Source organism: Choloepus didactylus, chromosome 3, assembly GCF_015220235.1.
Source record: "Choloepus didactylus isolate mChoDid1 chromosome 3, mChoDid1.pri, whole genome shotgun sequence".
Lineage (NCBI taxonomy): Eukaryota > Metazoa > Chordata > Mammalia > Pilosa > Megalonychidae > Choloepus > Choloepus didactylus.
This window is the reverse complement of record NC_051309.1, coordinates 58,924,761-58,952,337: the sequence shown is the minus strand read 5'-3', so window position 1 is coordinate 58,952,337 and position 27,577 is coordinate 58,924,761. Positions and strand designations below refer to the sequence as shown.

General features: G+C 39.5%; 1 protein-coding gene across 1 annotated transcript in view; it reads left to right on the top strand.

The window, feature by feature from the left end:
* The window catches only part of IGFBP7 (insulin like growth factor binding protein 7), a 93,891-nt gene that overhangs the window by 63,352 nt on the left and 2,962 nt on the right, over positions 1-27,577 (top strand). The gene's annotated exons all lie outside the window — the stretch shown is intronic.

The window sequence follows — 27,577 nt, the reverse complement described above, 5'->3', positions numbered from 1 at the left end:
CTCAAAGAACTAAAGATGAACAATGAGACCCTAGTACGGGATATGAAGGAAATCAAGAAGACCCTAGAAGAGCATAAAGAAGACATTGCAAGACTAAATAAAAAAATGGATGATCTTATGGAAATTAAAGAAACTGTTGACCAAATTAAAAAGATTCTGGACACTCATAGTACAAGACTAGAGGAAGTTGAACAACGAATCAGTGACCTGGAAGATGACAGAATGGAAAATGAAACCATAAAAGAAAGAATGGGGAAAAAAATTGAAAAACTCGAAATGGACCTCAGGGATATGATAGATAATATGAAGCGTCCGAATATAAGACTCATTGGTGTCCCAGAAGGGGAAGAAAAGGGTAAAGGTCTAGGAAGAGTATTCAAAGAAATTGTTGGGGAAAACTTCCCAAATCTTCTAAACAACATAAATACACAAATCATAAATGCTCAGCGAACTCCAAATAGAATAAATCCAAAAAAAACCCACTCCGAGACATATACTGATCACACTGTCAAACATAGAAGAGAAGGAGCAAGTTCTGAAAGCAGCAAGAGAAAAGCAATTCACCACATACAAAGGAAACAGCATAAGACTAAGTAGTGACTACTCAGCAGCCACCATGGAGGCGAGAAGGCAATGGCACGATATATTTAAAATTCTGAGAGAGAGGAATTTCCAGCCAAGAATACTTTATCCAGCAAAGCTCTCCCTCAAATTTGAAGGAGAGCTTAAATTTTTCACAGACAAAGAAATGCTGAGAGAATTTGCTAACAAGAGACCTGCCCTACTGGAGATACTAAAGGGAGCCCTACAGACAGAGAAACAAAGACAGGACAGAGAGACTTGGAGAAAGGTTCAGTACTAAAGAGATTCGGTATGGGTACAATAAAGGATATTAATAGAGAGAGGGAAAAATATGGCAAACATAATCCAAAGGATAAGATGGCCGATTCAAGAAATGCCTTCACGGTTTTAACGTTGAATGTAAATGGATTAAACTCCCCAATTAAAAGATATAGATTCGCAGAATGGATCAAAAAAAATGAACCATCAATATGTTGCATACAAGAGACTCATCTTAGACACAGGGACACAAAGAAATTGAAAGTGAAAGGATGGAAAAAAATATTTCATGCAAGCTACAGCCAAAAGAAAGCAGGTGTAGCAATATTAATCTCAGATAAAATAGACTTCAAATGCAGGGATGTTTTGAGAGACAAAGAAGGCCACTACATACTAATAAAAGGGGCAATTCAGCAAGAAGAAATAACAATCGTAAATGTCTATGCACCCAATCAAGGTGCCACAAAATACATGAGAGAAACATTGGCAAAACTAAAGGAAGCAATTGATGTTTCCACAATAATTGTGGGAGACTTCAACACATCACTCTCTCCTATAGATAGATCAACCAGACAGAAGACCAATAAGGAAATTGAAAACCTAAACAATCTGATAAATGAATTAGATTTAACAGACATCTACAGGACATTACATCCCAAATCACCAGGATACACATACTTTTCTAGTGCTCACGGAACTTTCTCCAGAATAGATCATATGCTGGGACATAAAACAAGCCTCAATAAATTTAAAAAGATTGAAATCATTCAAAGCACATTCTCTGACCACAATGGAATACAATTAGAAGTCAATAACCATCAGAGACTTAGAAAATTCACAAATACCTGGAGGTTAAACAACACACTCCTAAACAACCAGTGGGTTAAAGAAGAAATAGCAAGAGAAATTGCTAAATATATAGAGACGAATGAAAATGAGAACACAACATACCAAAACCTATGGGATGCAGCAAAAGCAGTGCTAAGGGGGAAATTTATAGCACTAAACGCATATATTAAAAAGGAAGAAAGAGCCAAAATCAAAGAACTAATGGATCAACTGAAGAAGCTAGAAAATTAACAGCAAACCAATCCTAAACCAAGTAGAAGAAAAGAAATAACAAGGATTAAAGCAGAAATAAATGACATAGAGAACAAAAAAACAATAGAAAGGATAAATATCACCAAAGTTGGTTCTTTGAGAAGATCAACAAGATTGACAAGCCCCTAGCTAGACTGACAAAATCAAAAAGAGAGAAGACCCATATAAACAAAATAATGAATGAAAAAGGTGACATAACTGCAGATCCTGAAGAAATTAAAAAAATTATAAGAGGATATTATGAACAACTGTACGGCAACAAACTGGATAATGTAGAAGAAATGGACAATTTCCTGGAAACATATGAACAACCTAGACTGACCAGAGAAGAAATAGAAGACCTCAACCAACCCATCACAAGCAAAGAGATCCAATCAGTCATCAAAAATCTTCCCACAAATAAATGCCCAGGGCCAGATGGCTTCACAGGGGAATTCTACCAAACTTTCCAGAAAGAACTGACACCAATCTTACTCAAACTCTTTCAAAACATTGAAAAAAATGGAACACTACCTAACTCATTTTATGAAGCTAACATCAATCTAATACCAAAACCAGGCAAAGATGCTACAAAAAAGGAAAACTACCGGCCAATCTCCCTAATGAATATAGATGCAAAAATCCTCAACAAAATACTTGCAAATCGAATCCAAAGACACATTAAAAAAATCATACACCATGACCAAGTGGGGTTCATTCCAGGCATGCAAGGATGGTTCAACATCAGAAAAACAATCAATGTATTACAACACATTAAAAACTCGAAAGGGAAAAATCAATTGATCATCTCAATAGATGCTGAAAAAGCATTTGACAAAATCCAACATCCCTTTTTGATAAAAACACTTCAAAAGGTAGGAATTGAAGGAAACTTCCTCAACATGATAAAGAGCATATATGAAAAACCCACAGCCAGCATAGTACTCAATGGTGAGAGACTGAAAGCCTTCCCTCTAAGATCAGGAACAAGACAAGGATGCCCGCTGTCACCACTGTTATTCAACATTGTGCTGGAAGTGCTAGCCAGGGCAATCCGGCAAGACAAAGAAATAAAAGGCATCCAAATTGGAAAAGAAGAAGTAAAACTGTCACTGTTTGCAGATGATATGATCTTATATCTAGAAAACCCTGAGAAATCAACGATACACCTACTAGAGCTAATAAACAAATTTAGCAAAGTAGCGGGATACAAGATTAATGCACATAAGTCAGTAATGTTTCTATATGCTAGAAATGAACAAACTGAAGAGACACTCAAGAAAAAGATACCATTTTCAATAGCAACTAAAAAAATCAAGTACCTAGGAATCAACTTAACCAAAGATGTAAAAGACCTATACAAAGAAAACTACATAACTCTACTAAAAGAAATAGAAGGGGACCTTAAAAGATGGAAAAATATTCCATGTTCATGGATAGGAAGGCTAAATGTCATTAAGATGTCAATTCTACCCAAACTCATCTACAGATTCAATGCAATCCCAATCAAAATTCCAACAACCTACTTTGCAGACTTGGAAAAGCTAGTTATCAAATTTATTTGGAAAGGGAAGATGCCTCGAATTGCTAAAGACACTCTAAAAAAGAAAAAACGAAGTGGGAGGACTTACACTCCCTGACTTTGAAGCTTATTATAAAGCCACAGTTGCCAAGACAGCATGGTACTGGCACAAAGATAGACATATAGATCAATGGAATCGAATTGAGAATTCAGAGATAGACCCTCAGATCTATGGCCGACTGATCTTTGATAAGGCCCCCAAAGTCACCGAACTGAGCCATAATGGTCTTTTCAACAAATGGGGCTGGGAGAGTTGGATATCCATATCCAAAAGAATGAAAGAGGACCCCTACCTCACCCCCTACACAAAAATTAACTCAAAATGGACCAAAGATCTCAATATAAAAGAAAGTACCATAAAACTCCTAGAAGATAATGTAGGAAAACATCTTCAAGACCTTGTATTAGGAGGCCACTTCCTAGACTTTACACCCAAAGCACAAGCAACAAAAGAGAAAATAGATAAATGGGAACTCCTCAAGCTTAGAAGTTTCTGCACCTCAAAGGAATTTCTCAAAAAAGTAAAGAGGCAGCCAACTCAATGGGAAAAAATTTTTGGAAACCATGTATCTGACAAAAGACTGATATCTTGCATATACAAAGAAATCCTACAACTCAATGACAATAGTACAGACAGCCCAATTATAAAATGGGCAAAAGATATGAAAAGACAGTTCTCTGAAGAGGAAATACAAATGACCAAGAAACACATGAAAAAATGTTCAGCTTCACTAGCTATTAGAGAGATGCAAATTAAGACCACAATGAGATACCATCTAACACCGGTTAGAATGGCTGCCATTAAACAAACAGGAAACTACAAATGCTGGAGGGGATGTGGAGAAATTGGAACTCTTATTCATTGTTGGTGGGACTGTATAATGGTTCAGCCACTCTGGAAGTCAGTCTGGCAGTTCCTTAGAAAACTAGATATAGAGCTACCATTCGATCCAGCGATTGCACTCCTCGGTATATACCCGGAAGATCGGAAAGCAGTGACACGAACAGATATCTGCACGCCAATGTTCATAGCAGCATTATTCACAATTGCCAAGAGATGGAAACAACCCAAATGTCCTTCAACAGATGAGTGGATAAATAAAATGTGGTATATACACACGATGGAATACTACGCGGCAGTAAGAAGGAACGATCTGGTGAAACATATGACAACATGGATGAACCTTGAAGACATAATGCTGAGCGAAATAAGCCAGGCACAAAAAGAGAAATATTATATGCTACCACTAATGTGAACTTTGAAAAATGTAAAACAAATGGTTTATAATGTAGAATGTAGGGGAACTAGCAGTAGAGAGCAATTAAGGAAGGGGGAACAATAATCCAGGAAGAACAGATAAGCTATTTAACGTTCTGGGGATGCCCAGAAATGACTATGGTCTGTTAATTTCTGATGGTTGTAGTAGGAACAAGTTCACTGAAATGTTGCTATATTATGTAACTTTCTTGGGGTAAAGTAGGAACATGTTGGAAGTTAAGCAGTTATCTTAGGTTAGTTGTCTTTTTCTTACTCCCTTGCTATGGTCTCTTTGAAATGCTCTTTTATTGTATGTTTGTTTTCTTTTTAACTTTTTTTTCATACAGGTGATTTGAAAAAAGAAGGGAAAGTTAAAAAAAAAAAAAAAAAAAAAAAAAAAAAAGAAAAAAGACAAACAAGGGGAAAAAAAAAAAAAAAAAGATGTAGTGCCCCCTTGAGGAGCCTGTGGAGAATGCAGGGGTATTCGCCTACCCCACCTCCATGGTTGCTAACATGACCACAGACATAGGGGACTGGTGGTTTGATGGGTTGAGCCCTCTACCATAAGTTTTACCCTTGGGAAGACGGTTGCTGCAAAGGAGAGGCTAGGCCTCCCTGTATTTGTGCCTAAGAGTCTCCTCCTGAATGCCTCTTTGTTGCTCAGATGTGGCCCTCTCTCTCTGGCTAAGCCAACTTGAAAGGTGAAATCACTGCCCTCCCCCCTACGTGGGATCAGACACCCAGGGAAGTGAATCTCCCTGGCAACGTGGAATATGACTCCCAGGGAGGAATGTAGACCTGGCACCGTGGGACGGAGAACATCTTCTTGACCAAAAGGGGGATGTGAAAGGAAATGAAATAAGCTTCAGTGGCAGAGAGATTCCAAAAGGAGCCGAGAGGTCACTCTGGTGGGCACTCTTATGCACACTTTAGACAACCCTTTTTAGGTTCTAAAGAATTGGGGTAGCTGGTGGTGGATACCTGAAACTATCAAACTACAACCCAGAACCCATGAATCTCGAAGACAGTTGTATAAAAATGTAGCTTATGAGGGGTGACAATGGGATTGGGAAAGCCATAAGGACCAAACACCACTTTGTCTAGTTTATGGATGGATGTGTAGAAAAGTAGGGGAAGGAAACAAACAGACAAAGGTACCCAGTGTTCTTTTTTACTTCAATTGCTCTTTTTCACTCTAATTATTATTCTTGTTATTTTTGTGTGTGTGCTAATGAAGGTGTCAGGGATTGATTTAGGTGATGAATGTACAACTATGTAATGGTACTGTAAACAATCGAAAGTACAATTTGTTTTGTATGACTGCGTGGTATGTGAATATATCTCAATAAAATGATGATTTAAAAAAAAAAAAAAAAAAAAAAAAAAAAAAAAAAAAAGAACATCCAAAACATTCCATTCCCTTCCTCCCCCCATTGTTCATTTACTTTTTTCCAGTCATTCATTGTTTTTTTTTTAACTTTATCAAAAAATTAAAAAACAGTAAGATAAACATTTCAAAAAAAAACACTGTACTATTGTCGTTGAGTTGTTGGATTTCTTTATATATACAAGGTATCAGTCTTTTGTCAGATACATGGTTTCCAAATATTTTTTTCCCATTGAGTTGGCTGCCTCTTCACCTTTTTGACAAATTCCTTTGAAGTACAGAAGCTTTTAATTTTGAGGAGTTCCCATTTATCTATTTTTTCTTTTGTTGTGTGTGCTTTGGGTATAAGGTTTAGGAAATGACCTCTGTCCTAGTTTGCTAATGCTGCAGAATGCAAAACACCAGAGATGGATAGGCTTTTATAAAACGGGAGTTTATTTCACTACACAATTACAGTCTTAAGGCCACAAAGCATCCAAGGTAACACATCAGCAATCGGGTACCCTCACCGGAGGATGGCCAATGGCCTCCGGAAAACCTCTGTTAGCTAGGAAAGCAGCTGGCATCTGCTCCAAAGCTCCGGCCTCAAAACGGCTTTCTCCCAGGACGTTCCTCTCTAGCAAGCTTGCTCCTCTTCAAAACATCACTCCCAGCTGCACTCTCTTTCCTCTTTGAGTCAGCTCATTTATATAGCTCCACGGATCAAGGCCCACCCCGAACGGGTGGGGCCACACCTCCATGGGAACATCTCATCAAAATTATCTCCCACAGCTGGGTGGGGCACACTCCAAGCAAATCTAACCAATACCAAAACTTCTGCCCCACACAAGACCACAAAGATAATGCCATTTGGGGGACACAATACATTCAAACCGGCACAACCTCCTAATACAAGGTCTTGAAGATGTTCCCCTACATTATCTTCTAGGAGTTTTATGATACTGTCTCTTATATTGAAGTCTTTGATCCATTTTGAGTTAATGTTTGTGTATGGTGTGAGGCAGGGGTCCTCTTTCATTCTTTTGGATATGTATAGCAAGCTCTCATAGCCCCATTTGTTGAATAGACTATTACGTCCCAGTTCAGTGGTTTTGGGGGCCTTATCAAAGATCAGTCAACCATAGATCTGGGGTCTGTCTCCAAATTCTCAATTCAATTCCATTGATCAATATGTCTATCTTTGTGCCAGTACCATGCTGTTTTGACTACTGTGGCTTTATAATAAGCTTCAAAGTCAGGGAGTGTAAGTCCTCCCACTTTGTTTTTCTTTTTTAGAATGTTTTTAGCAATTCGAGGAATCTTCCCCCTCCAAATAAATTTCATAACTAGCTTTTCCAAGTCTGCAAAGTAGGTTGTTGGAATTTTGATAGGAATTGCATTGAATCTGTAGATGAGTTTGGGTGGAATTGACATCTTAATGACATTTAGCCTTCCTGTCCATGAACATGGAATATTTTTCCATCTTTTTAGGTCCCCTTCTATTTCTTTTAGTAAAGTTATGTAGTTTTCTATGTATAGGTCTTTTACATCCTTGGTTAAGGTTAGTCCTAGGTACTTGATTTTTTAGTTACTATTGAGAATGGTATCTTTTTCTTGAGTGTCTCTTCAGTTAGGTCATTTCTAGTGTATAGGAACATTACTGACTTACATGCATTAATCTTATATCACACTACTTTGCTTAATTTGTTCATTAGCTCAAGTAGCTGTGTGGTCGATTTCTCAGGATTTTCCAAATATAAGCTCATATCATCTGCAAATAATGACAGTTTTACTTCTTCCTTTCCAATTTGGATGCCTTTTATTTCTTTCTTTTGCTGGATTGCTCTGGCTAGCACTTCTAGCATGATGTTGAATAACAGTGGTGATAGCAGGCATTCTTGTCTCATTTCTGATCTTAGAGGGAAGGCTTTCAGTCTCTCGCCATTGAGTACTATGCTGGCTGTGGGTTTTTCATATATGCTCTTTATCATATTGAGGAAGTTTCCTTCAATTCCTACCTTTTGAAGTGTTTTTATCAAAGAAGGATGCTGGATTTTGTCGAATGCTTGTTCAGTATCTATTGAGATGATCATTTGATTTTTCCCTTTTGATTTGTTAATGTGTTAAATTACACTGATTGGTTTTCTTATGTTGACCCATTCTTGCATACCTGGAATGAACCCCACTTTGTCATGGTGTATGATTTTTTTAATGTGTCTTTGGATTTGATTTGCAAGGATTTTCTTGAGAATTTTTGCATCTATATTCATTAGGGAGATTGGTCTATAGTTTTCCTTTCTTTTAATATCTTTACCTGGTTTTGGTATTAGAGTGATGTTAGCTTCATAAAATGAGTTAGGTAGGTTCCATTTTCTTCAGTGTTTTGAAAGAGTTAAGTAGATTGGAGTCAGTTCTTTTTGGAAAGTTTGGAAGAATTCCCCTGTGAAGCCATCTGGCCCTGAGCATTTATGTGGGAAGCTTTTTGGTGACTGATTGGATCTCTTTGCTGGTGATTGGTTGGTTGAGATCTTCTATTTCTTCTCTGGTCAGTCTAGGTTGTTCATGTGTTTCCAGGAAATTGTCCATTTCCTCTACATTAGCTAGTTTGTTGCCATAGAGTTGTTCACAGTATCCTCTTACAATTTTTTTAATTTCTTTGGGATCTGCAGTAATGTCGCCTCTCTCATTTATTATTTTGTTTATTTGGGTCTTCTCTCTTTTTGATTTTGTCAGTCCAGCTAGGAGCTTGTCAATCTTGTTGATCTTCTCAAAGAACCAACTTTGGGTGTTATTTATTCTCTCTATTGTTTTTTTGTTCTCTATGTCATTTATTTCTGCTTTAATCCTTGTTATTTCTTTTCTTCTACTTGGTTTAGGATTTGTTTGCTGTTCATTTTCTAACTTCTTCAGTTGTTTCATTAGTTCTTTGATTTAGCTCTTTTTTCCCTTTTAATGTATGCATTTAGAGCTATAAATTTCCCCCTCAATACCGCCTTTGCTGCATCCCATTAAGTTTTATACATATATATATATATGTATGTATTTTTTTAATTGAGATTGTTCAGATACCATACAACTATCCAAAGATCCAAAGTGTACAATCAATTGCCCATGGCACCACCATACAGCTGTGCAGCCATCAACACAACTATTTTTTTTTTTTCAATTTTTAGGACATTTTCACTACTCCAGAAAAGAAATAAAGACAAAAAAAAGGAAACTCAGATCCTCCCATACCCCTAACCACGCTCCCCCCTCCATTATTGATTCATAGCTTTGGTATAGTACATTTGTTACTGTTGATGAAAGAATGTTAAAATTCTACTAACTGTAGTATATAGTTGGCATTAGGTATATATTTTTTCCCTATATGCTTCTCTATTATTAACTTCTAGTTATAGTGTCATACATTTGTTCTAGCTCGTGAGAGACATTTCGAATATTTGTATAGTTAATCATGGACATTGTCCACCACAAGATTCACTGTTTTATACATTCCCATCTTTTAACCTCCAACTTTCCTTCTGGTGACATGCAAGACTCTGAGCTTACCCTTTCCACCACTTTCACACACCTTTTAGTACTGCTAGTTATTCTCATTACATGCTACCATCACCCTATCCATTTCCAAACATTTAAGTTCACCCTGGTTAAAAATTTTGCTCATAATCAACTGCTCCCCATTCTTTAGCCTCATTCTATATCCTGGTAACTTATATTTCATGTCTATGAGTTTACATACTATACTTAGCTCATATCAGTGAGACCCTGCAATATTTCCCTTTATGTGTCTGTCTTATTTCACTCAATATAGTGCCCTCAAGATTTCTTCATCAACCCATTTCTTTTAAGATGGTTTTGTTCAAACACTATACATTCCGTCCTAAGTAAACAATCGTTGGTTCCCCATATAGTCACATATTTATGTATTGAGCACCATCGCCACTCTCTACATAAGGACATTTCTTCCATGAAGATGGAGGAAGAGTCAAAGAAGGCAGAGAGGCAAAAGAAAAAGGCAAGAGAAAGAGAGAAAAACAAACAAACAAAAAAACTTGATAGGTAGAAGGTGACAAAAGGAAAGATAGCATTAACCTAAAGTAGAATAAAGAGTCAGACAACATCACCAATGTGTGTAGTCCCATACCCTTCTCCTATTCTCCATCCCCCATATGCATTTAGCTTAGATATATTGCTTTTGTTACATTAAAGGAAGCATAATACAATGTTTCTGTTAATTCTAGTCTCTAGTTTGCATTGATTGTATTTTCCCCCCAATCCCACCCTATTTTTAACACCTTGCAATGTTGACATTCATTTGTTCTACCTCATGTAAAAACATATTTGTACCTTTTATTACAATTGTTGAGCACCCTAGGTTTCCCTGAGTTACACAGTCCCAGTCTTTATCGTTCGTCTTTTGTTCTGGTGTCCCACATGATCCCAGCCTTCCTCTTTCAACCATATTCACACTCATCTTTGTTCAGTGTTCTTACATTGCTGTGCTACTATCTCCCAAAATTGTTTTCCAAACCTCTCACTCCTGTTCTTTTCCTTTCTGTTTGCAGTGTATCCTTTAGTGTTTCCTGTAGAGGAGGTATCTTGTACACAAACTCTGTCTTTGTCTGTTTGTCAGAGAATATTTTAAGCTCTCCCTCATATGTGAAGGATAATTTTGCCAGATATACAATTCTTGGTTGGTGGTTTTTCTCTTTCAGTATCTTAAATATATCACACCACTTCCTTCTTGCCTCCATGGTTTCTATTGAGAAATCCGCACATAGTCTTATCAAGCTTCCTTTGTATGTGATAGATCACCTCTCTCTTGCTGCTTTCAGGATTCTCTCTTTATCTTTGATGTTTGATAATCTGATTATTAAGTGTCTTGGCATAGGCCTATTCAGATTTATTCTGTTTGGGGTACGCTGCGCTTCTTGGATCTGTAATTTTACGTCTTTCATAAAAGATAGGAAATTTTCATTGATTATTTCCTCTATTATTGCTTCTGCCCCTTTTCCCTTCTCTTCTCCTTCTGGGACACCAGTGACACATAAATTCTTGCTTTTCATTTTGTCTTTAAGTTCCCAGAGACGTTGCTCGTATTTTTCCATTCTTTTCTCTATCTGTTCTTACGTGTGTAGGTTTTTAGGTGCCTTGTTCTCCAGTTCCTGAGTGTTTTCTTCTGCCTCTTGAGATCTGCTGTTGTATGTTTCCATTGTGTCTTTCATCTCTTGTGCTGTGCCTTTCATTACTATAGATTCTGCCAGTTGGTTTTTTGAACTTTCAGTTTCTACCTTATGTATGTCCTGTGTTTTCATTATACGGTTCAGCTCTTTCACCATATCTTCCCTAAACTTTTTGAATTGATTTATTATCAGTTGTTTCAATTCCTGCATCACAGTTGAAGTGCAAGTTTGTCCCCCTGACCGGGCCATAACCTCATTTTTCTTGGTGAAGGTTGTTTTCTGTTGTCTAGGCATGGTTTCCTTGGTTACCCCAATCAGGCCTCCCCAGACCAGAATGGGCTGAGGTCCCACAAGGAAGAAATATTCAGTATCCGGTTTCCCTGAGGGTGTGTCTTAGAGTTGGTACACCATCTGATGCCTCCGGTCACTGTGCTTTTCTGCCCAGCAGGTGGTGCCTGTTAGCCTATAATTCTTGACTGGTATGAGGAGGTGTGGCTCTTTTTCCCCCAAGTTCTGAATGGAAGGCAGTTAGTAGAGCTGGGCCCCACCCCTTTCCTCTTAGAGAAGATAGGCACCCTAGGGGGAGGTCATTAGCATTTCAGTGGTCTCTCTCTGCCTGTGCTATACCCTTGTCTGGGTCACAGAACTGGGAACTGAAAATGGCTGAGGCTTTCTCCACTGAGCCATAAAAGGAACAGAGAGTCCCCTTCAGACTTGGTCTGAGGCAACCCTCCGGCTCTCCAAGGTCAGTCGTCACCCAAAGCCTCTGTCTGCTTGTTGGGGATTCATACCTCATAGTGAGCAGTTCACACTTGCTAATTAAAACCCCAGTTGGAGCTCAGCTGAGCTATATTCACTTGCTGGGAGAGAGCTTCTCTCTGGCACCATGGGGCTTTATAGCTCGGGCTGTGGGGGAGAGGTCTCCCGATTTGGAGCCGCAGTTTTTACTTACAGATTTTATGCTGTGATCTCGGGCATTCCTCCCAATTCAGGTTGGTGTATGATGAGTGGACAGTCACGTTTGTCCCCCCGCAGTTATTCTGGATTATTGACTAGTTGTTTCAGGTTTTTTTTCAGTTGTTCCAGGGGGACTACTTAGCTTCCACTCCTCTCTATGCCGCCATCTTAGGTCCTCTCCCATTAAGTTTTTTTTTTTTTTTTTTTGTAATCTTCATTTTATTGAGATATATTCACATACCACGCAGTCATACAAAACAAATCGTACTTTCGATTGTTTACAGTACCATTACATAGTGGTACATTCATCACACAAATCAATCCCTGACACCTTCATTAGCACACACAAAAAAATAACAAGAATAATAATTAGAGTGAAAAAGAGCAATTGAAGTAAAAAAGAACACTGGGTACCTTTGTCTGTTTGTTTCCTTCCCCTATTTTTCTACTCATCCATCCATAAACTAGACAAAGTGGAGTGTGGTCCTTATGGCTTTCCCAATCCCATTGTCACCCCTCATAAGCTACATTTTTATACAACTGTCTTCGAGATTCATGGGTTCTGGGTTGTAGTTTGATAGTTTCAGGTACCATTAAGTTTTAATATGCTGTGTTCTCCTTTTCATTCATCTCTATATATTTAGCAATTTCTCTTGCTGTTTCTTCTTTAACCCACTGATTGTTTAGGAGTGTGTTGTTTAACTTCCAGATATTTGTGAATTTTCTAAGTCTCTGATGGTTATTGACTTCTAATTGTATTCCATTGTGATCAGAGAATGTGCTTTGAATAATTTCAATCTTTTTAAATTTATTGAGGCTTGTTTTATGACCCAGCATATGATCTATTCTGGAGAAAGATCTGTGAGCACTAGAGAAAAATGTATGTCCTGGTGATTTGGGATGTAATGTTCTATATATGTTTGTTAATTCAAATTCATTTATCAGATTGTTTAGGTTTTCAGTTTCTTTATTAGTCCCCTATCTGGTTGATCTATCTGTAGGACAGAGTGATGTATTGAAGTCTCCCACAATTATTGCTTCATTCAGTTTTGCCAATGTTTGTCTCATGTATTTTGAGGCACTTTGGGTGCATAGACATTTATGATTGTTGTTTCTTCTTGTTGAATTGTCACTTTTATTAGTATATAATGACCTTCTTTGTCTCTTATAACATCCTTGCATTTAAAGTCTATTTTATCTGAGATTAATATTGCCACTCCTGCATTCTTTTGGCTGTAGCTTGCATGGAATATTTTTTTTCATCCTTTCACTTTCAATTTCTTTGTATCTCTGTGTCTAAGATGAGTCTCTTGTGAGCAACATATTGATGGTTCATATTTTTTAATCCATTCTGCCAATCTATATCTTTTAATTGGGGAGTTAATCCATTCACATTCAATATTATTACTGTGGAGGCACTTCTTGAATCAGCTATCCTATCCTTTGGTTTTTATTTTTCAGATTTACTTTTTCCCTCTCTCTCTATTTCCTTTAACATTCCCTTACTAAATCTCTTGAGTTCTGAAACCGTCTCCTTTTTTTGTTTCTTTGCCAGTAGGGCTCCCTTTAGTATCTCAGGTAGGGAGGTCTCTTGTTAGCAAATTCTCTCAGCATTTGTTTGTCTGTGAATATTTTAAGCTCTCCCTCAAATTTGAAGGAGAGCTTTGCTGGATAAAGGATTCTTGGTTGGCAGTTTTTCTCTTTCAGAATTTTAAATATGTCATGCCACTGCCTCTCAGCTCCTTGGTAGCCACTGAGTAGTCACTGCTTAGTCTTATGTTGTCTCCCTTGCATGTGGTGAATTGCTTTTCTCTTGCTACTTTCAGAACTTGCAACTTCTCTTCAGCATTTGGCAATCTGATCAGAATATGTCTCAGAGTGGGTTTATTTGGATTTATTCAGTTTGGAGTTCACTGGGCGCCTATGATTTGCATATTAATATTGTTTATAAGGGCTGAGAAATTTTTCCCAACAATTTCTTTGAATACTCTTCCTAGACCTTTACCCTTCTCTTCCCCTACTGGAACACCAATGATTCTTATATTTGTGTGCTTTATGTTGTCCATTGTATCCCTGAGATCCATTTCACATTTTCATTTTTTTTCTCCATTCTTTCTTTTGTACTTTCACTTTCAAGCCTGCACTCTTCCAGTTCACTTATTCTCTCCTCGGCTTCCTCTAATCTAGTACTGTGTGTATCCAGAATCTTTTTAATTTGATCAACAGTTTCTTTTATTTCCATAAGATCATCTATTTTTTTATTTAGTCTTGCAAATTCTTCTTTATGCTATTGTAGGGTCTTCTTCATGTCCTTTAAATCCTGTGCCATGATCTTATTGTTTATGCTTACTTCTTTGATTAATTGCTCCAAGTACTGCATCTCCTCAGATTTTTTGATTTGGGTGTTTGGGTTTCGGTTATCCATATCTTCTGGTTCCTTCATATGCTTCAAAATTTTGTTGTTTTTGGCCGCTTGGCATTTGCTTATCTTGATAGGGTTCTTTTAGGATATGCAGGCTTATTTGAACAATTGTCTGTAATTTGTCAGAGCTACAGCTTGTGGAGTGCACCTTCCCTGACTTACCACCAGATGGCACCCCCGAGCCACCTATTGCCCTCAAGCCAGTTCTCCCCAACTTCAGCTGTGTGGCGAATGGGGATTCAAATCTTGTGGGGATCCAATCAGTGCACCAAATTTCCGTGTGTAGTTGGTGCAGCCAGCCCTGAAGGTGGGGGGTGTGCCCTGTGCAGTTAGGGAAGGAAGGCAGCTTTAAGACTCAAATCTCCCAGCTGTTCCTGGAGACTTAAAGCTGTTGCACGATTCAAACCCTTCGGCTCAGACTTCCCACAGTCCCTCTCTGCCGCAGGGCCACAAGTCCCTGGGATTAGTGTAGGACCCTTAGGACTTCTGTGTAAGACCCCACCTCCAAGCCATGCCCTCCACAGGCCTCTGCTAAGGAAGACTGTGCCACATAACAGGCAAGCAGAATCCCCAAGGGAAGCTCTCAGCCGCAGTGCCACGCAGGGGCGTTCCCTGCCCTCTGAAAAGATGGCTGTACAAGGCATGGTAATTTCCCCCTTGTGTGGACCTCTGCCATCATAGCTGGGGGACAGTTAGCGGCAGGTGTGCGAAAGACTATTGTCCATGCCAGACACTGAGGTGGGTGCCCAGGGCGTGGAATGCAGTCCACACCATGCTTGACTGCACGGTTCTTGCAGCCGGATCCACAGCTGTTTTTGGGGTTTTTTAACTAATCTGTCTCCAAATGCCAACTCCTGGTTTCTCCCCACCATGGTGTGGCTGCTATCTCCCAGCAGCTTCACTCACTCATTTCCGAACGCAGACTCTCAGTTTCACCAAGTGCACAGTCACTGTGGATGTAGCAGACTTTGTGCAGCCAGTAGAATGCTGGAACTGGTATTCTGGAGCACTTTCTTTTATCTACTGTTTTTCACAGAGAAGTATTTTGCACTGTCTCTCCTAATCTACCATCTTGGATCCTGCCCTTGAGCAAGTTTTAAATACTGGTAGAAATGTTCCAGTATAAAGGGAGAGCCTTCATGGAGGATGGCCAATGGCGTCCAGAAAATCTCTGTTAGCTGGGAAGGCTCGTGGCTGGCTTCTGCTCCAGAGTTCTGGTTTCAGAAGGGCTTTCTGCCAAGATGTTCCTCTCTAGGCTGCAGCCCCCATCAGTGAGTCTTAAAATCACAACCAGCATTTTCTGTTCAAAGAAAAAGAGTAGAGCCAAAAGGAAAATATCTTAAAGATCACATTTAGTAAGGGTGCAAGTATCATTTCATAAAACTTTGGTTTTGAATATTCCAGATCACAGTGTAAAATGTCTTTTTTACTATGAGCCATGTCAAAAAACCTGGAAAGTCACTGACCTAAATAAATAGACCATTTGTTTTCTCCCCACTCTACTTGAGCCAAACTGCTAAGAACATAGACTTGTATTTAAGATCACTGTTTCAAATCCCATTTAAGAATAGAACTGCTTTTTTTGATATAAATGAATATTAGAATCCAACTTTTTAAACACAGCATCTGAGGGTCAAAGAAGGTAGCATGCCTTTCTTGCTCAAGTGTTCTTAGCAACTGCAGAAGTGATAGGGTAAGCCTTCCAGCTACTTTAGAGCCCACTCTCTGGAGACTTCAGTCTATGATAAGTCTTACGGTTGGCACAACCCGTTGAGTTACCTGCACTTTCCTTACCAGTAGTTATTATTGTGCTGATGTTAACAGTCCCTTACCTTTTCAGCAAACCCCTGGCCTACAAAGATTCCAGGAGCAATATTTTGAAATGGAGAAAGGAACTGAAATAGACATACTAAACTTAACCCTGTAAATCAGAGATGATGTTTACAGGGAAGGCAAAACACCTAGAATTCCTTCCAAATACCTTGTTTCTTTTCCTGACTGAACTTTTCTTCAGATTAGGGCTTTCAGAACCTTTAATTTAGGAGTTGGCCTAGATCACACATGGTTTTCAGAGTCCCAGGCCTGACATTGTAGAGAAGAGAAATGGAAGAGTGGGTTTGAAGCTGAGATAACAGCTTAATAACAGTAAATGGTGGGAATGGGCCTGGAACACTGAAGGGAGAAGCCACACAGATATCGTGCATAAAAAATAATAATAATATATACTCTGATTTAAACTTTTAATTCAAGCTTTGCTTCATTATATAAGAAAATGAAAAGGAAACTACTTTTGGGGGATTGTAAATCCTTTTTTCTAATTACAAAGGTAATATCAATAAACATCAACTTGCCTCTTAAAGGAGGCCTGGGTTGGAATAAACAAACATTACTTCATGTATCCTTTGATTTTTTAAAACACCACCATTATCAAAAGCCTTAAAATATTTCTACCTTGTGACTCAGCAATTCCACATCTAGAAATTTAGGCTAAATGTATATGTACAGAGCGGTTATGGGTAAATTTTTTTCTTCTGTATACTTTTATATCTTTCCCAAGTTTAATGAACATTGTTTGTCCCTTAAAGTGAAGGGAAATTGAGGGGGCAAGATGGCGGATTGGTGAGCTTTATGTTTTAGTTACTCCTCCAGGAAAGTAGGTAGAAAGCCAGGAACTGCGTGGACTGGACACCACAGAGCAATCTGACTTTGGGCATACTTCATACAACACTCATGAAAACGTGGAACTGCTGAGATCAGCAAAATCTGTAAGTTTTTGTGGCCAGGGGACCCGCACCCCTCCCTGCCAGGCTCAGTCCCGTGGGAGGAGGGGCTGTCAGCTCCGGGAAGGAGAAGGGAGAACTGCAGTGGCAGCCCTTATCAGAAACTCATTCTACTGATCCAAACTCCAACCATAGATAGACTGAGACCAGACACCAGAGAATCTGAGAGCAGCCAGCCCAGCAGAGAGTAGACAGGCATAGAAAAAAACAGCACAAAAAACTACAAAATAAAAGCGGAGGATTTTTGGAGTTCTGGTGAACATAGAAAGGGGAAGGGCAGAGCTCATATGCAAATCCTGAAGAAAAGCTGATCTCTCTGCCCTGTGGACCTTTCCTTAATGGCCCTAATTGCTTTGTCTCTTAGCATTTCAATAACCCATTAGATCTGTGAGGAGGGCCCCCTTTTTTTTTTAATCTTTTTTTCTTTTTCTAAAACAATTACTCTAAGAAGCCCAATACAGAAAGCCTCAAAGACTTGCAATTTGTGCAGGTCAAGACAAGAGAACTAAGAGAGCTGTGAGAAAAAAGGCAATAATCCAGTGGCTGAGAAAATTCACTAAAAACCACAACTTCCCAAGAAAACGGGGGTGTCCACTCACAGCCATCATCCTGGTGGACAGGAAACACTCCTGCCCATCGCCAGCCCCATAGCCCAGAGCTGCCCCAGACAACCCAGTGTGATGGAAGTGCTTCAAATAACAGGCACACACCATAAAACTGGGCCTTCCCTGCAACCTCAGCTGATTGTCCCAGAGTTGGGAAGGTGGATGTTTTAGTTTGCTAATGCTGCAGAATGCAAAACACCAGAGATGGACAGGCTTTTATAAAACGGGGGTTTATTTCACTACACAGTTACAGTCTTAAGGCCACAAAGTATCCAAGGTAACACCTCAGCAATCGGGTACCTTCACCGGAGGACGGCCAGTGGTGTCCAGAAAACCTCTGTTAGCTAGGAAGGCAGCTGGCGTCTGCTCCAAAGCTCCGGCCTCAAAACGGCTTTCTCCCAGGACGTTCCTTTCTAGCAAGCTTACTTCTCTTCAGAACATCACTCCCAGCTGCACTCTCTTTCCTCTTTGAGTCAGCTCATTTATATAGCTCCACCGATCAAGGCCCACCCCGAATGGGTGGGGCCAAGCCTCCATGGAAACATCTCATCAAAATTATCACCGACAGCTGGGTGGGGCACACTCCAAGCAAATCCAACCAGCACCCAAGGGTCTGCCCCACACAAGACCACAAAAATAATGGTATTTGGGGGACACAATACACTCAAACCGGCACATTCCACCCCCTGGACCCCAAAATGACACTATCTTTCCAAATACAAAATACATTCATTTCATCACAACATCACAGAAACTTAAATCATTTCAGTAACAAAAGTACAAGATCCCATCAAAATCAATTATAGGCATGGCCAGTCCTAAGGCATAATTTTTCTTTAGCTGTGTATTTGTGAACTTAGAACAAGTTATGTGCTTCCAGTATACAAAGGAAGAACATTCATAGGATAAACATTTCCATTGCCATAAGGAGAAACAGTAAGGAAAACAGGGTTAACAGGAGCAAAACAGTTCCTAAAACCTGCAGGACAAACTCCATTAGATTTCAAAGTCTGAGAGTCATTTACAGAACAATGTTGCATCCTTGGGGATTGAGAGAGCAGGAGCCTAACCCTTCCCAAGGGCCTTTTTGGCAGCTGTTTCCTCTCCAAATGCTTGGGTGAGTGCTCCAACATTTCCACACATTGGGGAGACCACCTTCTCAGCTCCACCCTCCTCAAACCTCGGGGCAGCTCCCGGATTCCCTTCCATCTCCGGGGCACACACTCAACCCCTTCAGAACAGTGGGGTGGCAGCCAGGCTCTCCTCAATTCCCTGGAAATGTGCTCCACCCTCTTTGAGACCTGAGGTGGCAAAACTCTTCCAGAGCATCGAGGCGGAAAGCCCACCCTCGACCTCCAGGGCAAACTCACCCTTTCCATGCATGTGGGCTGCTCCGCTCTCCCAGCCCGAGACCTCCTGACTCCAGACCTCAACCTCCATGGCTCTTTCTTTGAAGAGATTTTTCCTTTAATTTTTTCCTTGTCTGTCTCCTCCAGTCCAGACCGGCAATGGCTCTGTCTATAAAGATCTCGCAAAAATTCTGTTGGCTTTGCATGAAGCATGCAGGGGTCAAAGCCATCAGACAATAGGACTTTCCACAAATCCTTTCTGCTTAACTCCTTTTCCAATCTTTGCTTGTACTGAAATGGCGGCTGGGTTCCATGTTTGGTTACATCCTCATGTTGGGCTGTAGCTTCTGGGATTCCACCCCCTGGAAGCCTGTAATTTTCCAAGCCATCAACTTTTGGTTTCTTTGAACCCAAGAGTTCAGTTCTAAGTTTATCTCTCTCTGCTCGCATTTTACTATAAGCTGCAAGGAGAAGCCAGGATATGTCCTCCGCACGTAGTCTGGAGAGCTCCTCAGCTAAGTATTCCAGGTTGTTGCTTCCAGATTCTTCCTTCCATCTGACACCAGGACTCAATTTTGCCAAATTTTTTGCCACTTTAAAACAAGGATCACCTTTCTTCCAGTTTGCAACAACACATTCATCATTTCTGCTCAAGTCCTCATCAGAAGTATCTTTAGAGTCCATATTTCCACAAACAGTCTCTTTAAAGCAGTTTTGGCCTTTTCTATCAAGCTCCTCACAACTCTTCCAGAGTCTTCCCCTTATCCATTTGAAAAGCCGTTCCAACATGTTTGGTATTTGCAAACACAGCAGCAAAAGCACCCCACTTCTCTGGTACCAAAATCTGTCCTGGTTTGCTAATGCTGCAGAATGCAAAACACCAGAGATGGACAGGCTTTTATAAAACGGGGGTTTATTTCACTACACAGTTACAGTCTTAAGGCCACAAAGTATCCAAGGTAACACCTCAGCAATCGGGTACCTTCACCGGAGGATGGCCAGTGGTGTCCGGAAAACCTCTGTTAGCTAGGAAGGCAGCTGGCGTCTGCTCCAAAGCTCCAGCCTCAAAACGGCTTTCTCCCAGGACGTTCCTTTCTAGCAAGCTTGTTTCTCTTCAAAACATCACTCCCAGCTGCACTCTCTTTCCTCTTTGAGTCAGCTCATTTATATAGCTCCACCAATCAAGGCCCACCCCGAATGGTGGGGCCAAGCCTCCATGGGAACATCTCATCAAAATTATCACCGACAGCTGGGTGGGGCACACTCCAAGCAAATCCAGCCAGCACCCAAGGGTCTGCCCCACACAAGACCACAAAGATAATGGCATTTGGGGGACACAATACACTCAAACCGGCACAGTAGAGCAGTGTAAATTAACAAAGCCCCATTCAGCCATCATTTCAGCAGACTGGGAGCCTCGCTACACAGCCCAGCAGCCCAGAACTGCCCTGGGGGGACGGCACTCACCTGTGACATAGCACATTCATCCCTCAACAGAGGACCAGGGGGTGCACGGCCTGGAAGAGGGACCCACTCACAAGTCTCAGGAGCCATACGCCAATACCAAGGACTTCTGGGTCAGTGGCAGAGACAAACTGTGGCAGGACTGAACTGAAGGATTAGACTATTGCAGCAGCTTTAAAACTCCAGGATCACCAGGAAGATTTGATTGTTAGAGCCAGCCCCCCTCCTTGACTACCCAGAAACATGCCCCATATACAGGGCGGGCAACACCAACTACACACGCAAGCTTGGTACACCAATTGGACCCCAGAAGACTCAATCCCCCACTCACCACAAAGGCAAAGCAGGGGAGAACTGGCTTGTGGAGAACAGGTGGCTCGTGGATGCCACCTGCTGGTTGGTTAGAGAAAGTGTACTCCACGAAGCTGTAGATCTGGTAAATTAAAGATAAGGACTTCAATTGGTCTACAAATCCTAAAAGAACCCTATCAAGTTCAGCAAATGCCAAGAGGCCAAAAACAACAGAAAATTATAAAGCATATGAGAAAACCAGACGATATGGATAACCCAAGCCCATGCACCCAAATCAAAAGATCAGAAGAGACACAGCACCTAGAGCAACTACTCAAAGAACTAAAGATGAACAATGAGACCATAGTACGGGATATAAAGGATATCAAGAAGACCCTAGAAGAGCATAAAGAAGACATTGCAAGACTAAATAAAAAAATAGATGATCTTATGGAAATTAACGAAACTGTTGACCAAATTAAAAAGATTCTGGATACTCATAGTACAAGACTAGAGGAGATTGAACAACGAATCAGTGACCTGGAAGATGACAGAATGGAAAATGAAAGCATAAAAGAAAGAATGGGGAAAAAAACTGAAAAAATCAAAACGGACCTCAGGGATATGATAGATAATATGAAACGTCCAAATATAAGACTCATTGGTGTTCCAGAAGGGGAAGAAAAGGGTAAAGGTCTAGGAAGAGTATTCAAAGAAATTGTTGGGGAAAACTTCCCAAATCTTCTAAACAACATAAATACACAAATCATAAATGCCCAGCGAACTCCAAATAGAATAAATCCAAATAAACCCACTACGAGACATATTCTGATCACACTGTCAAACACGGAAGAGAAGGAACAAGTTCTGAAAGCAGCAAGAGAAAAGCAATTCACCACATACAAAGGAAACAGCATAAGACTAAGTAGTGACTACTCAGCAGCCACCATGGAGGCAAGAAGGCAGTGGCACGATATATTTCAAATTCTGAGTGAGAAAAATTTCCAGCCAAGAATACTTTATCCAGCAAAGCTCTCCTTCAAATTTGAGGGAGCGCTTAAATTTTTCACAGACAAACAAATGCTGAGAGAATTTGCTAACAAGAGACCTGCCCTACTGGAGATACGAAAGGGAGCCCTACAGACAGAGAAACAAAGAAAGGACAGAGAGACTTGGAGAAAGGTTCAGTACTAAAGAGATTCGGTATGGGTACAATAAAGGATATTAATAGAGAGAGGGGAAAAATATATATGACAAACATAAACCAAAGGATAAGATGGCTGATTCAAGAAATGCCTTCACGGTTATAACATTGAATGTAAATGGATTAAACTCCCCAATTAAAAGATATAGATTCACAGAATGGATCAAAAAAAATGAACCATCAATATGTTGCATACAAGAGACTCATCTTAGACACAGGGACACAAAGAAATTGAAAGTGAAAGGATGGAAAAAAATATTTCATGCAAGCCACAGCCAAAAGAAAGCAGGTGTAGCAATATTAATCTCAGATAAAATAGACTTTAAATGCAGGGATGTTTTGAGAGACAAAGAAGGCCACTACATACTAATAAAAGGGGCAATTCAACAAGAAGAAATAACAATCATAAATGTCTATGCACCCAATCAAGGTGCCACAAAATACATGAGAGAAACACTGGCAAAACTAAAAGAAGCAATTGATGTTTCCACAATAATTGTGGGAGACTTCAACACATCACTCTCTCCTGTAGATAGATCAACCAGACAGAAGACCAATAAGGAAATTGAAAACCTAAACAATCTGATAAATGAATTAGATTTAACAGACATATACAGGACATTACATCCCAAATCACCAGGATACACATACTTTTCTAGTGCTCACGGAACTTTCTCCAGAATAGATCATATGCTGGGACATAAAACAAGCCTCAATAAATTTAAAAAGATTGAAATTATTCAAAGCACATTCTCTGACCACAATGGAATACAATTAGAAGTCAATAACCATCAGAGACTTAGAAAATTCACAAATTCCTGGAGGTTAAACAACACACTCCTAAACAATCAGTGGGTTAAAGAAGAAATAGCAAGAGAAATAGCTAAATATATAGAGATGAATGAAAATGAGAACACAACATACCAAAACCTATGGGATGCAGCAAAAGCAGTACTGAGGGGGAAATTTGTAGCACTGAACGCATATATTAAAAAGGAAGAAAGAGCCAAAATCAAAGAACTAATGGATCAACTGAAGAAGCTAGAAAATGAACAGCAAACCAATCCTAAACCAAGTAGAAGAAAAGAAATGACAAGGATTAAAGCAGAAATAAATGACATAGAGAACAAAAAAACAATAGAGAGGATAAATATCACCAAAAGTTGGTTCTTTGAGAAGATCAACAAGATTGACAAGCCCCTAGCTAGACTGACAAAACCAAAAAGAGAGAAGACCCATATAAACAAAATAATGAATGAAAAAGGTGACATAACTGCAGGTCCTGAAGAAATTTAAAAAATTATAAGAGGATACTATGAACAACTGTATGGCAACAAACTGGATAATGTAGAGGAAATGGACAATTTCCTGGAAACATATGAATAACCTAGACTGACCAGAGAAGAAATAGAAGACCTCAATCAACCCATCACAAGCAAAGAGATCCAATCAGTCATCAAAAATCCAATCAGTCACAAATAAATGCCCAGGGCCAGATGGCTTCACAGGGGAATTCTACCAAACTTTCCAGAAAGAACTGACACCAATCTTACTCAAACTCTTTCAAAACATTGAAGAAAATGGAACACTACCTAACTCATTTTATGAAGCTAACATCAATCCAATACCAAAACCAGGCAAAGATGCTACAAAAAAGGAGAACTACCAGCCAATCTCCCTAATGAATATAGATGCAAAAATCCTCAACAAAATACTTGCAAATCAAATCCAAAGACACATTAAAAAAATCATACACCATGACTAAGTGGGGTTCATTCCAGGCATGCAAGGATGGTTCAACATAAGAAAATCAATCAATGTATTACAACACATTAAAAATTTGAAAGGGAAAAATCAAATGATCATCTCAATAGATGCTGAAAGAGCATTTGACAAAATCCAACATCCGTTTTTCATAAAAACACTTCAAAAGGTAGGAATTGAAGGAAACTTCCTTAATATGATAAAGAGTATATATGAAAAACCCACAGCCAGCACAGTACTCAATGGTGAGAGACTGAAAGCCTTCCCTTTAAGATCAGGAACAAGACAAGGATGCCCACTGTCACCACTGTTATTCAACATTGTGCTGGAACTGCTAACCAGGGCAATCCGGCAAGACAAAGAAATAAAAGGCACCCAAATTGAAAAAGAAGAAGTAAAACTGTCATTGTTTGCAGATGATATGATCTTATATCTGGAAAACCCTGAGAAACCATCGATACAGCTACTAGAGCTAATAAACAAATTTAGCAAAGTAGCGGGATACAAGATTAATGCACATAAGTCAGTAATGTTTCTATATGCTAGAAATGAACAAACTGAAGAGACACTCAAGAAAAAGATACCATTTTCAATAGCAACTAAAAAAATCAAGTACCTAGGAATAAACTTAACCAAAGATGTAAAAGACCTGTACAAAGAAAACTACATAACTCTACTAAAAGAAATAGAAGGGGACCTTAAAAGATGGAAAAATATTCCATATTCATGGATAGGAAGGCTAAATGTCATTAAGATGTCAATTCCACCCAAACTCATCTACAGATTCAATGCAATCCCAATCAAAATTCCAACAACCTACTTTGCAGACTTGGAAAAGCTAGTTATCAAATTTATTTGGAAAGGGAAGATGCCTCAAATTGCTAAAGACATGCTAAAAAAGAAAAACAAAGTGGGAGGACTTACACCCCCTGACTTTGAAGCTTATTATAAAGCCACAGTTGTCAAAACAGCATGGTACTGGCACAAAGATAGACATATAGATCAATGGAATCGAATTGAGAATTCGGAGATAGACCCCCAGATCTATGGCTGACTGATCTTTGATAAGGCCCCCAAAGTCACTAAACTGGGTCATAATGGTCTTTTCAACAAATGGGGCTGGGAGAGTTGGATATCCATATCCAAAAGAATGAAAGAGGACCCCTACCTCACACCCTACACAAAAATTAACTCAAAATGGATGAAAGATCTCAATATAAAAGAAAGTACCATAAAACTCCTAGAAGATAATGTAGGAAAACATCTTCAAGACCTTGTATTAGGCGGCCACTTCCTAGACTTTACACCCAAAGCACAAGCAACAAAAGAAAAAATAGATAAATGGGAACTCCTCAAGCTTAGAAGTTTCTGCACCTCAAAGGAATTTCTCAAAAAGGTAAAGAGGCAGCCAACTCAATGGGAAAAAATGTTTGGAAACCATGTATCTGACAAAAGACTGATATCTTGCATATACAAAGAAATCTTACAACTCAATGACAATAGTACAGACAGCCCAATTATAAAATGGGCAAAAGATATGAAAAGACAGTTCTCTGAAGAGGAAATACAAATGGCCAAGAAACACATGAAAAAATTTTCAGCTTCACTAGCTATTAGAGAGATGCAAATTAAGACCACAATGAGATACCATCTCACACCAATTAGAATGGCTGCCATTAAACAAACAGGAAACTACAAATGCTGGAGGGGATGTGGAGAAATTGGAACTCTTATTCATTGTTGGTGGGACTGTATAATGGTTCAGCCACTCTGGAAGTCAGTCTGGCAGTTCCTTAGAAAAACTAGATAAAGAGTTACCATTCGATCCAGCGATTGCACTTCTCGGTATATACCCGGAAGATCGGAAAGCAGTGACACGAACAGATATCTGCATGCCAATGTTCATAGCAGCATTATTCACAATTGCCAAGAGATGGAAACAATCCAAATGTCCTTCAACAGATGAGTGGATAAATAAAATGTGGTATATACACACGATGGAATACTACACGGCAGTAAGAAGGAACGACCTCGTGAAACATATGACAACATGGATGAACCTTGAAGACATAATGCTGAACGAAATAAGCCAGGCACAAAAAGAGAAATATTACATGCTACCACTAATGTGAACTTTGAAAAATGTAAAACAAATGGTTTATAATGTAGAATGTAGGGGAACTAGCAATAGAGAGCAATTAAGGAAGGGGGAACAATAATCCAAGAAAAACAGATAAGCTATTTAACGTTCTGGGGATGCCCAGGAATGACTATGGTCTGTTAATTTCTGATGGATATAGTAGGAACAAGTTCACAGAAATGTTGCTATATTAGGTAACTTTCTTGGGGTAAAGTAGGAACATGTTGGAAGTAAAGCAGTTATCTTAGGTTAGTTGTCTTTTTCTTACTCCCTTGTTATGGTCTCTTTGAAATGTTCTTTTATTGTATGCTTTTTTTTTTTTTTTTTCATAGAGTTGATTTAAAAAAAAAAAAGTTAAAAAAAAAAAAAAAACAAGGAAAATATGTAGAGCCCCCTTGAGTAGCCTGTGGAGAATGCAGGGGTATTGGCCTACCCTACATCAATGGTTGCTAACATGACCACAGACATAGGGGACTGGTGGTTTGATGGGTTGAGCCCTCTACCATAGGATTTACTCTTGGGAAGACTGTTGCTGCAAAGGAGAGGCTAGGCCTCCCTATAATTGTGCCTAAGAGCCTCCACCCGAATGCCTCTTTGTTGCTCAGATGTAGCCCTCTGTCTCTACCTAAGCCAACTTGAAAGGTGAAATCACTGCCCTCCCCACTACGTGGGATCAGACACCCAGGGGAGTGAATCTCCCTGGCAACATGGAATATGACTCCCGGGGAGGAATGTAGACCTGGCATCGTGGGACGGAGAACATCTTCTTGACCAAAAGGGGGATGTGAAAGGAAATGAAATAAGCTTCAGTGGCAGAGAGATTCCAAAAGGAGCCGAGAGGTCACTCTGGTGGGCACTCTTATGCACACTGTAGACAACCCTTTTTAGGTTCTAAAGAATTGGGGTAGCTGGTGGTGGATACCTGAAACTATCAAACTACAACCCAGAACCCATGAATCTCGAAGACAGTTGTATAAAAATGTAGCTTATGAGGGGTGACAATGGGATTGGGAAAGCCATAAGGACCACACTCCACTTTGTCTAGTTTATGGATGGATGAGTAGAAAAATAAGGGAAGGAAACAAACAAACAAACAGACAAAGGTACCCAGTGTTCTTTTTTACTTCAATTGCTCTTTTTCACTTTAATTATTATTCTTGTTATTTTTGTGTGTGTGCTAAATGAAGGTATCAGGGATTGATTTAGGTGATGAATGTACAACTATGTAATGGTACTGTGAACAATCGAATGTACGATTTGTTTTGTATGAGTGCGTGGTATGTGAATAT